Below are 9,903 nucleotides of genomic sequence, written 5' to 3' on the forward strand. Positions count from 1 at the left end.
ATTGGCTAGTGCTAGCTATTTAAGTGTGGTGCAGGGATTTCCTGGGGTCAGAGGATTGTATCAAGGTTCCTGAGTAAAACTGCTTGAAGAAGATCTTCGCTGGTCGTGATGTTTGTAACATTCCAGTTACAGGGGAAAGAGTAATGCAAAGGTGAGTAACTGCAAAGAGACCCAACTGCACGGTCAATGAATGAGGCGAGAGGGCAGCAGGTGGAATGGGTCAGTGCTTTAAAAATGGGGGCTCTGAATGAAGTTTTGAAAGGCATAAGACTAACCTTTGCCTCCCCAAACAAAATAGGAAAGCAAAGGGACAAGAGAGAGCCCTGCTGTCCAAGGATGCTTTGGGGGAGGTTTGGGGTCCTTATGGGTGGGTTTCCTAAAGAAGGGACGGATGCCCTGTGTGGGGAGAGCATGGGCAAGATTAACATCTGGAGAGGTTGCTCTGGCCTACACAGCTGCATTTTCTCCCCCACATATTAGAATTTAGGCTTGGAAAAAGCTCTACTGCACATTCTCCTGATGTGGTCCACATCAGGACCTCTGTGCCCTCGGCAAAGGCAGAATAGTTAGAGAACCAACATAGCACGAGTGTCTACTGACCTCGGCTTTAAACATAACAACGCAAAAACACAAACCTAGAATGGCCCAGATCCCTCTGGAGTTACAGAATCCATATTCCCCATGTGTCCCAAGAAAGCTCTTAGAACTGTGTCTGGCTATTTGCACAATGGCATGAATGTTGATAGCTGGGGTGGAGGTAGAAACGAATCTGAGAAATAGGATAAACTCAGAAATGTTTACTTTCAATTTCCTTGCATTGGGAGAATGAAGCTTTGAGGATTTCAAACAGCCCCAGATTTAAATAGATTCTTTGAGGAAATACAGCACACCCAGCAAGGATTTCTGTCTGAAAGAAAGTTAGATTTCTGTAGCATGTGACTATCATGATCGATCTGAGTATTTCTATTTCAAATATAGACTCATGTTTCCCGTCTGCTGTGTTTTGAGGGTCTGTGTAGCATTGTTGTTCCTTAACAGTGGCTCTCGACCTTTGAGGTCACATACCAGGTATCTTACACATCAGATATTTATTTACCTTATGACTCATAGCGGTTACAAAGTGCAGCAAAATAATTTTATAGTTGGGGTCCCTATAGCATGGGGACCTGTATTAAAGAGTCACAACATTAGGAAGGTTAAGAACCACAGCAATAGAAGAAATGATAGTTCCTTAGTAGCAGGAACAGAAGCCAGCAGGTTTTAACCCGTACCCAGAATATTACAGGAAAATATCTGAAAAAAAAAAAGGACTTTCTCAGTCCATTAAGAAACCCTCAAACTTTGTATATGAATACTTATTGCAGCATCATAACTCCAGGACAGAAACAGCTCGAATCCCCACTAACTGATAAATGGCTACAAAATATAGTAGAGGTGTAGTTGTTAGACAGGTTGTTAAGCTGCAACAAGAAGAAATGGAAATAGGAATGAGCCTTTAAAATGCTACACTTATGAAAAGACGGGAGCCAGGGAGACCCATGTACTATGTGTTTCTGTTAGTTTAAGTTGCGTAGGATATGCAGGAGGTTCTGATTGTAAGGTCCTGTTCCCCAGTTGATTCTTGATCTGTCAGTCAAGAAAGTCATGGAACAATTGTTGGGTAAAAGGTACAGGAGGGACTTCTGGGTCCCCGGAGGAAAAGGAAAGTCCTTGGAAGATGCAAGGAAGGAGAGGAGGGAGTTTGCTATGCTTTGGAGAGAGCAGGCAACCATGTGAGGTCTCTGGAGGGCCGGCAGGCTGTAGCTGTCCCTGCAGGCAGGTGGTCAGAGATGTTCGGCGGGGACTAGATTTAACTGACCGACTAAGGTTAGGGCAGGAGGAAGGAGTGAAACTAAGAGTAATGGTAAGGGCACATTTCTAGGCGGGAGATCGTATCGCCCAGCAATTGTGCCAAGAAGGCAAGCTGAAAAATGACCTACTGTGTATGTGTCTTTTATCCATGGATTCAAGGGAAGCTGGGAGGGGGCTGGTAGAGCAGCCACTTCCCAGAGCTAAAGTGGGGTGGAGCAAAACTGCATATAACATGCAAATCTGTGCAATGATAAAGTGAGCATCTGGGTGTGATGTGGGGAGGAATGGCGACTGCTAAGGAGTGTGGCCTGTGCTTTAACGGCAGGGCACTTTACTCATCATCCTGACAGTGGTTGTACAGTTGTGTGAAAATTCTCACACATTGGGTGTGAGCCCCGAAGAGTGAATTGCATAGTGTGCGATTTGGATTAATGAAGTTAGTTTGTAAAAGACAACCGTTTCGACCAGCAGCCCCCACACAGCGGTGGTGGGTTCTAATGCACTCTCAGCACGTTTCCGCTCTGTTACAGTCTCACTGCAGCTTCTGTGGTAGGTAGAGTAAGGGAGTCATATTGGCTAGATGGTGAGGCCAATGTAGGTTTTCTGCAGTGGTCCATTGGACACCCTGGTCTTTGGGCAACCAATTGTGGACACACCCGATAGGTCTGTGGTCCCTGCACTGTGCTGGACAGAGCCCCTCCAGGGTGTACCCTGGGTGGAGGCAGCAACACTGGCATGGATATGGGCAAGTGGAGTTTCTGATCGAGCCAAGTTCTGACTTCCTGTTTGGTTGAAGTCAAAGGGCTTCAAGGTTTAAATCAACACTGTGAGTCAGGCATGCATTTTGTTTGAAAGGAGGGGTCCCCTGCCCCAATTCACTATCTGCAGACACACGATTTCCTGGTTGTAAGGGCAGCACCATGACATTTTGCCTGACCTAACTGAAAAAAAATTTTTTTTTAAAGTGCACATCTCAAACAAAAAAAGGTGCTAACTTGGTCTTGCTGCTTTGGCATTGATATTTAGCTATGGGCTGCATCTGTACATATCTGTTTACAGCAGTAACGGCCAAGCTGAAGTGAGAAATATTGCTGCCTGTCCAAATAGATCCTGTTGCCAGAAAGCAACACAGATGTATTTATGAAAAGATCAAGGACCAATGCCACTCAAAGTAGGTATTATAAAAGACGCTTTGGTCTGGAGTTGGAGAGATGGCTCAGCGGTTAAGAGCACTGGCTGCTTTTCCAGAGGTCCTGAGTTCAATTCCCAGCAACAACATGGTGGCTCACAACCATCTGTAATGGGATCCGATGCTCTCTTCTGGTGTGTCTGAAGATGGCTATGGTGTACTCATACACATAAAATAAATGAATGAATCTTTAAAAAGAAAACAGATGCTCTGGTCCTCAGAAATGCCCCTTCCGCACATCCAAACCTGTCTGGGGATGGAAAGCCGTTTCTCAATGAAACCTATCTTTGTTTGCATGCTGTCTCAGCAAAGACCGTAGCCTGTGCCATGCAGGAAGTTAAAAAGACTCTCTTTCTCACTTTCTCACTCTCCGTGTTTGTCTGGTTGGACACAAAAAGCTGGGAATGTCTCCCAGTGGTCGTAGCTGACTGCTCTTAGAGGGGCTGTTTGTTAAATGCCAGGCTTTGCTGGTTTTGTCTGTGTTTTCCGAGGGCCAGGAAGCTGTTTGTTCATCCTCACTATGAGGCCCAGAGAACAAAAGCCTGAGCCCTGAGGGCCCGCATTGAAGGCTGACACGACCTTTGATCCCCATTAGTGAGGCTGGGAGGAAATGAAGTGGGGTCTAACTCCAGTCACGTTTAATGACAGATCTTGTTAGGGTTAGAAAAACAGCTTTGGATTCATCTGCGGGGGGTCTTCAGTGACGACCATCCAGGCTCCATGCACAGCTCCACGCTCGCACGGCTTTACTTGGTGATGGCTAACCAATCGTCCTGAGCCTGCTGGGGATTGAGGACCCCTCTGTACATCAGCCCAAGTCTACAAGCAGTGTTTTCTGTCTGGTCGCCAGTATGACTCCCTCCTCCTGATGCTCCAACGAAGTTCTGACAGAGGAGAGGCACTGAAATGTTTCTTTCACAAAATAGAATCACTGCAAAGTGATACAGGAGGGTCATGGAGTTGGCCCTTGCGGTAATATGCTGGCTCTTCAAGTGGCTCTGCTAGAGGTCTATCCCTAGAACTCACCTAAAAAGTCACGAATGGTAGCTGAGAAATCCAGGGGTTGCGGAGGTAGACAGGTGGATTCCTAGGGCTTGTGTGCTCTATTCTAGGTGTGGCCTCATTCGCCAAGGAGTCTTTGACCCAGGCTTGGCAAAGTTGCGAGTTTAGGTTTTACTTAGCTCTTGCCTGTGTGTACGAGAGCGGCTCATGCTTTTTCTGGGCCGTTGGCTGGAATTAAGGGCCGTTGTCTAAGTCTGAAGCTCTCAACCTTCTTAATGCTGCGATTCTTCAATATAGTTTCTCTCGTGGTGATGACTCCCACTATAAAATTATTTTCATTGCTATTTCATAAGTGTTTTTGCTACGGTTATGAATCGTAATGTAAAAATCTGATATGCAGTGTATCTGGAATTTGATTCTTATGAATAGGTTGTTAAACCTCCAAAGGGATCGCGTCCCACAGGTTGAGAACCATTGTTCTAAGTGGTGCCAAAGATTTTTATGTTCCTAGTGTTTCCTTTCCCCGATGCTTATGCCTGAAAGGAGAATTTTTTTGTTTTTGGTGTCTTAAAAACATTTTTGTTTTGGAAACACGGTCACACTATATAGCTATGGGTAGCCTGGAGTGCATGAGGACTTGCCTGACTCTGCTTCCCAAGAACTGAGAGTAAAGGCATAAACCGCCATGACTTTTTCTAGTTTATTTTTTGCCTGTACCTGTTGGCATTTCAGGGGGTGGGGGGGACGTTGGTTTCTTCAGTTCCATGCCTGCAATATATAAGCCAAAAAGGAAACTTCTTAGAGCTTCCCACAAAAGCATCCCATGGCTCTCCACATGCCTGGCTCTGCCTTTCTTTCTTTCCTCTTTCTTATGTTTTCTTGTATAAAATGTCTATGGGTTTTACTTCTCCTGAGCAGGAGAGATGGCAAAGCAAACATCTTCTGTCTGTCCAGAAGCCTTCTTGGAACACTTTTGAGAAAAGGAAAATGTATCCACTTGTAATCTTACTCCAACACAACCTTTGTTTTTGCATGTTCATTTTGATTTCTTGTCTATGTACATGTAATATTTTACAGGGCAGTCATTAATGCGTAAAACATTTAATATTCTATTTATACCACTTATTATATTTTAAAATATAAAACATTCCTCGTATATATAGATTTCAGAATTACCACTAATATAGCCACTTTTACTTAATGCTATTAACATCTCTACTTAAAGTATTTTCCTTAGGTTACAATTTCTATGTGTCCTTTGCTTTTAGAAATAGTACTGAAAACATTGGGTTTCTGAATACCTACTAGGAGTGAATTTCTAAGACTGATTTTTTTTTGACAAATGAATTTTTTAAAAATGAATTTTGTGATATCTTGCTCTGATATTCATAACAAGAAATTTAGAATTTTTGCAGTGTTCAGTATAGCAATTTATTCACAATTTTACCTTTTTAGGTTCTACATTTCTTCTCTGTGATTGAGTCACAATTTCAATTAAAATCATAAAGCCCTGTTGCCCACAAACTGCCTGGGCTTATCGGTCCACACTGGAGTGTCCATTCCCGTGCCCAGCACGGCAAGATTTAGATGATTTGTTGCAGGGTCTCACACAGCTCAGTCAGGCTGAGAACTCTGTGCTGCCGAGGATGACCTTGCATTCCTGATCCTCCTGAGAGCTGGAAGTCGAGGTTCTTGCCATCATGTCTGGCTTATGCAGTGGTGGGGGTCTAACCCAGAGCTTTATGCACTCCGGGCAAGCATTCTGCGAAGCCACATGCCCATCCCATAGCAAGATTTCTGAAGGTATGAGAGTTGCCCGGGTTTGCGGGGTCTCTTTGGAACCCAAAGGATAAGAGTGCTCAGTTCATTTTTCACACCCTTCCTTTCCTTTTCTCAAAACTAAACAAATGCTTCCTGAGATGTAAGAGTACCAACTAGTCTAATATGGTTTAACAACATATATTCATGCTGGAAAAAAGACACAGGGGAGGTAGAGGCATCAAACTTTCAAGGAATTAGTTCAGAAGATGCATCTTCAAAGGACGTGACGTAAATGGCCGAAGTACCCCTGGGACCTAGTAGGAAGATTAGGCAAGAGTGGTGGATTAGAGTTCTCAGAGAGAGGCCACACCTGTTAAAGACTCTGCAAGGGGAGGGCGACATGGTCACTGGGCAAAGGTGCTTGCTACCAAGCCTGAAGACCTGAGTTCAATCCCCAGGACCCCCAGTGTTAAAGGCGATGATGGACCCTTCAGGGTGTAGCTTGGCTTCCACATACCGCTGTGACACATACATGCCCACCAATGAATCATTTTTTAAAACATGTACTAAAAATTTTACACAAGACTCTGCAAGGCTTATTAACTGATTAGAGCTTCAAGATTGTAATGTTTTAAATCTGGAGTCAACGTTCTCTTGGCTTTCTGGAGTCCTCTTAACAGTCACTCATTGTTCACCGACAGCCTCTTGGTAAAGCCCTTTTGAATACACTAACCTAGAAGACTGTGACATTCCACAAGTTCCAAAGTTATGGATGTCCAGAGACAGCCTAGGGGCTCCACAGCAGGTTTCCCCACTTGCTGGAACTGCCTACCTGGTGTTCCCACCACTCTCTTGATCTGCAAATTCTTTCTGTTTGTAACTATAGAGTCTTTGCAAAACTGTTTCTATACTGGAACATGTTCTTTGGGACAACTGAATCAATGCTCCCAAGCTGACATAATTTCTATTTGGCATAAGCTGTGTTTTGTGTGGACTGGCAGACTTAGTTGCAACACAGTGTTTAACCTAATGACATCACTGTCAGAACCAGTGACATCATCGACAGAGCCAATGACATCACTGACAGAGAAGCATTAGGCACAGCTGTTGAGTTCCTTCTCCCTTACCCCCTTGTCTATATTTTATTAGAGAAATGATTTGACTTGAGAAGTGCAGTCTGCCTCCAGATTCTTAATATACATGCGAATGATGCTGTTATTTGTAGATGGATCGTCTAGACCCTTGCCTCACGAATCCCAGTCAACACATAGCTTCCGCTAGTCTGTATTTGGACACCAAAGCTGACCACACTCTGGGTTTAATATGAGCATCCCCCTTATGAGCGCCCTGGGTATGCTTTCATGGCCCTTTGGACACTGGCTGCCCATCACCAACATGCTGCTTCTGCCTCTACTTCTTACCTCACTGGATCCTGTCTCTTAGCCACAGAAGCCGGCAGCCATTCCTCACACTTCTCTTAGTTCCGGAGCTCTCTGCCATGTGCTAGTTATCGGCCAAGTGAACTAATGTCATGAGGTAGGTCCATTAGTAACCTCATTTTGCAGAGAAGAAGACAGAGGATTTGAACCTAGAACCTCTCTGTCCCCTACCCCCATTAATGATCATCTGGTTGTTCTTTGCTCTCCGCTTCCCAGTGTTCTAGCTTTTGTGTGTTCACGTCTTAGTCCTTTTCTACCTCTTTATTTTCTTGTCCAAAACTCACAAGTGACTTTCCTTGAAATTCCTTAGCTCTCCTTTTACTGTTACAGCCCATGGCAGTTGCAATGATCAACACACATACATTTATCTAGGAACCTCCCGATGTAGACTATTCCCATGTCTCTTCCTCAGCATCCTGCATTCCCACAAAATCGTTGTTTTCAGTTTTAATAGAAGTATTTCTTCTAATCCTAAGATTCGCTTTTATGGGGGTATACTGTTAAAGTGATCGTGTAACAGAAATGGGGTCATTGTATCAAAGGCACAACTCTATCTCCAAATTTATTGCTGTAATATTCACAACAGCTATGCACAGCCAACCAAGGTGTCCCTTCACAGATGGACACCAAGTGCACATGCGTACGATGGGACGTTACTCAGACACCACAGAACAAAATGCCTGTTATCTGTAGGATAACAGAGGGAAGTGGGGCATCACTTGAAGAGAAATAAGCCAGTCACTGAAGACGAATGCCTCACGTTCTCGTTCACTTGTAGAAACTGGAAAAGTGGATGTGGCAGAGGAAGAGAGAATGGTGGTTGCTGGAAACTAGGAAAGGAGACCGAGGAGAGGACACGGAGAGAGCTAAGGTAAATACTGTTATGAAGGAAGAATTGGCATTAGTGTTTTATAGCACAGCAGAGCAACCAAGTCTGTGACACTTTACCCAGTGGGGCAGAACAGCTAGAAATCTGAATTAACACATGCGAATGATAAATGTCTGAGCAGATGAGATTTGATCTCCAATTTTAATTCTATATGATAGTTTTTCCTGTTTTGAACGTTATGAAAATGGAATCACACGTATGTGCCTTTTGACTGTCTTTTCATCCAACACATTTTTATAATATTACAGTGCATTGCAGTGTTCATGGCTGATTTGTTCTTTTTACTCTATACTGTTCCATTGGGGAATATCCCACAACTTGTAAAATCCTTCAATGTCGACTGGTGATTTTTAGTTTGGGGCTGTGATGTGCAGCTCTACTTTGAATATTTTTGTGAATTTTCTGGAGGATCTAACCATTTATTTTAGCTTTGTGCTTGGGGATGGAACTGCTGACTCCGTATTGTTCATTTTTGTCTGTAACTCAGCACAATGATGTTAAGACTGAGACGTGCGTTCATCGTTACACCCTTTCTACCTCTTTCTTTTCTTGTACCAACACTCATAGGTGTGTCTGTGTGAATAGCATATGTAGTTTATCAGTATTCTATTATCATGATATATTAAATTATTCATCCATCCATCCATTGATAGACATTGGATTGTTTCCAAATTTGGGGGTTTACAAGTAAAATTGCTAATAGCATTCATTAAAATCATGTAAATTTTTTAGTTACTGGAGAGTGAAATGCCTGGGTTGCACAGTGGAGATGCGTCCTTTAAAGAAATTTCCCAGGTGCTTGGATGGTGGCTTTACTATTTTATATTCTCCTTCTCGGTTTATAAGACTTCTAGGTCCTCTTCAGGCAGGCAAACGCCTGGTACCGTCAGTCTTTCCAACCATAGCTGATTTAACAAGTTTAGTGACTCTCACTGTGGCTATCTTGTATAGAGACACGATAACAGAAGATAGGGAACATTCCTCATGTGGTTCGTGACCATATGTATCTCTTATTCAGGGAAGTCCACATCACACTGAATTTTAGGGCTTCTCTCATGCAAGTAAACTTTTTACCTCTGTTTTTCTTTGGTGAATGGTGGGTGGATGTGCGGATGTACACCTGACTGTGCAGGCACTGGTGGAGACCAGGGATCAATGGGAGAGTTTTTATCCCTTTCTGCCTTATTTCTTTTGAGACAGGCTCTCCTCTTGAGTCTGGAACTGTTTAGGTTAGACTGGCTGACGGGTAGCCCCTGCACACCCCCAGCCCCAGGCATGGGGTACAGACAAGCATGATCCAGGCATGGGGTACACACAAGCATGATCCAGGCATGGGGTACACACAAGCATGATCCAGGCATGGGGTATAGACAAGCACGATCAGATCTTTAGTTGAACAGTTTGCACGAGTGCTCAGGACCTGGTCTCAGATCTTCACGTGCAGCAAAGCATTTTCCAGCCCCGAATTTTTGCTTTGTTGTTGGTATCCCTTAAAAAGCAAAAGTTTGGGTTTGTTTGCCTGATTAATAAAGATATACAGAGTAAACTCTAACAGCCTAAACTAAGGAAATGACCTAACCCAGTGCCCACATAAATTTTGTTGGAGTTTGTTCCAAAGAATATATGTTTTGGTATATAGTAGATTTGGGTTAGAATTCTGACTCCTAAAAACTCTTGTTGGGCCCTGATCAATTTGTGGGTTTAATCTGTAATTTTTGTTCTGGTCTTTCTCTTGCATCCCTTATTTATACAATGATGCCCAACCTTAGCCC

Source organism: Rattus norvegicus, chromosome 6, assembly GCF_021556685.1.
Source record: "Rattus norvegicus strain SHRSP/BbbUtx chromosome 6, alternate assembly SHRSP_T2T, whole genome shotgun sequence".
NCBI lineage: Eukaryota > Metazoa > Chordata > Mammalia > Rodentia > Muridae > Rattus > Rattus norvegicus.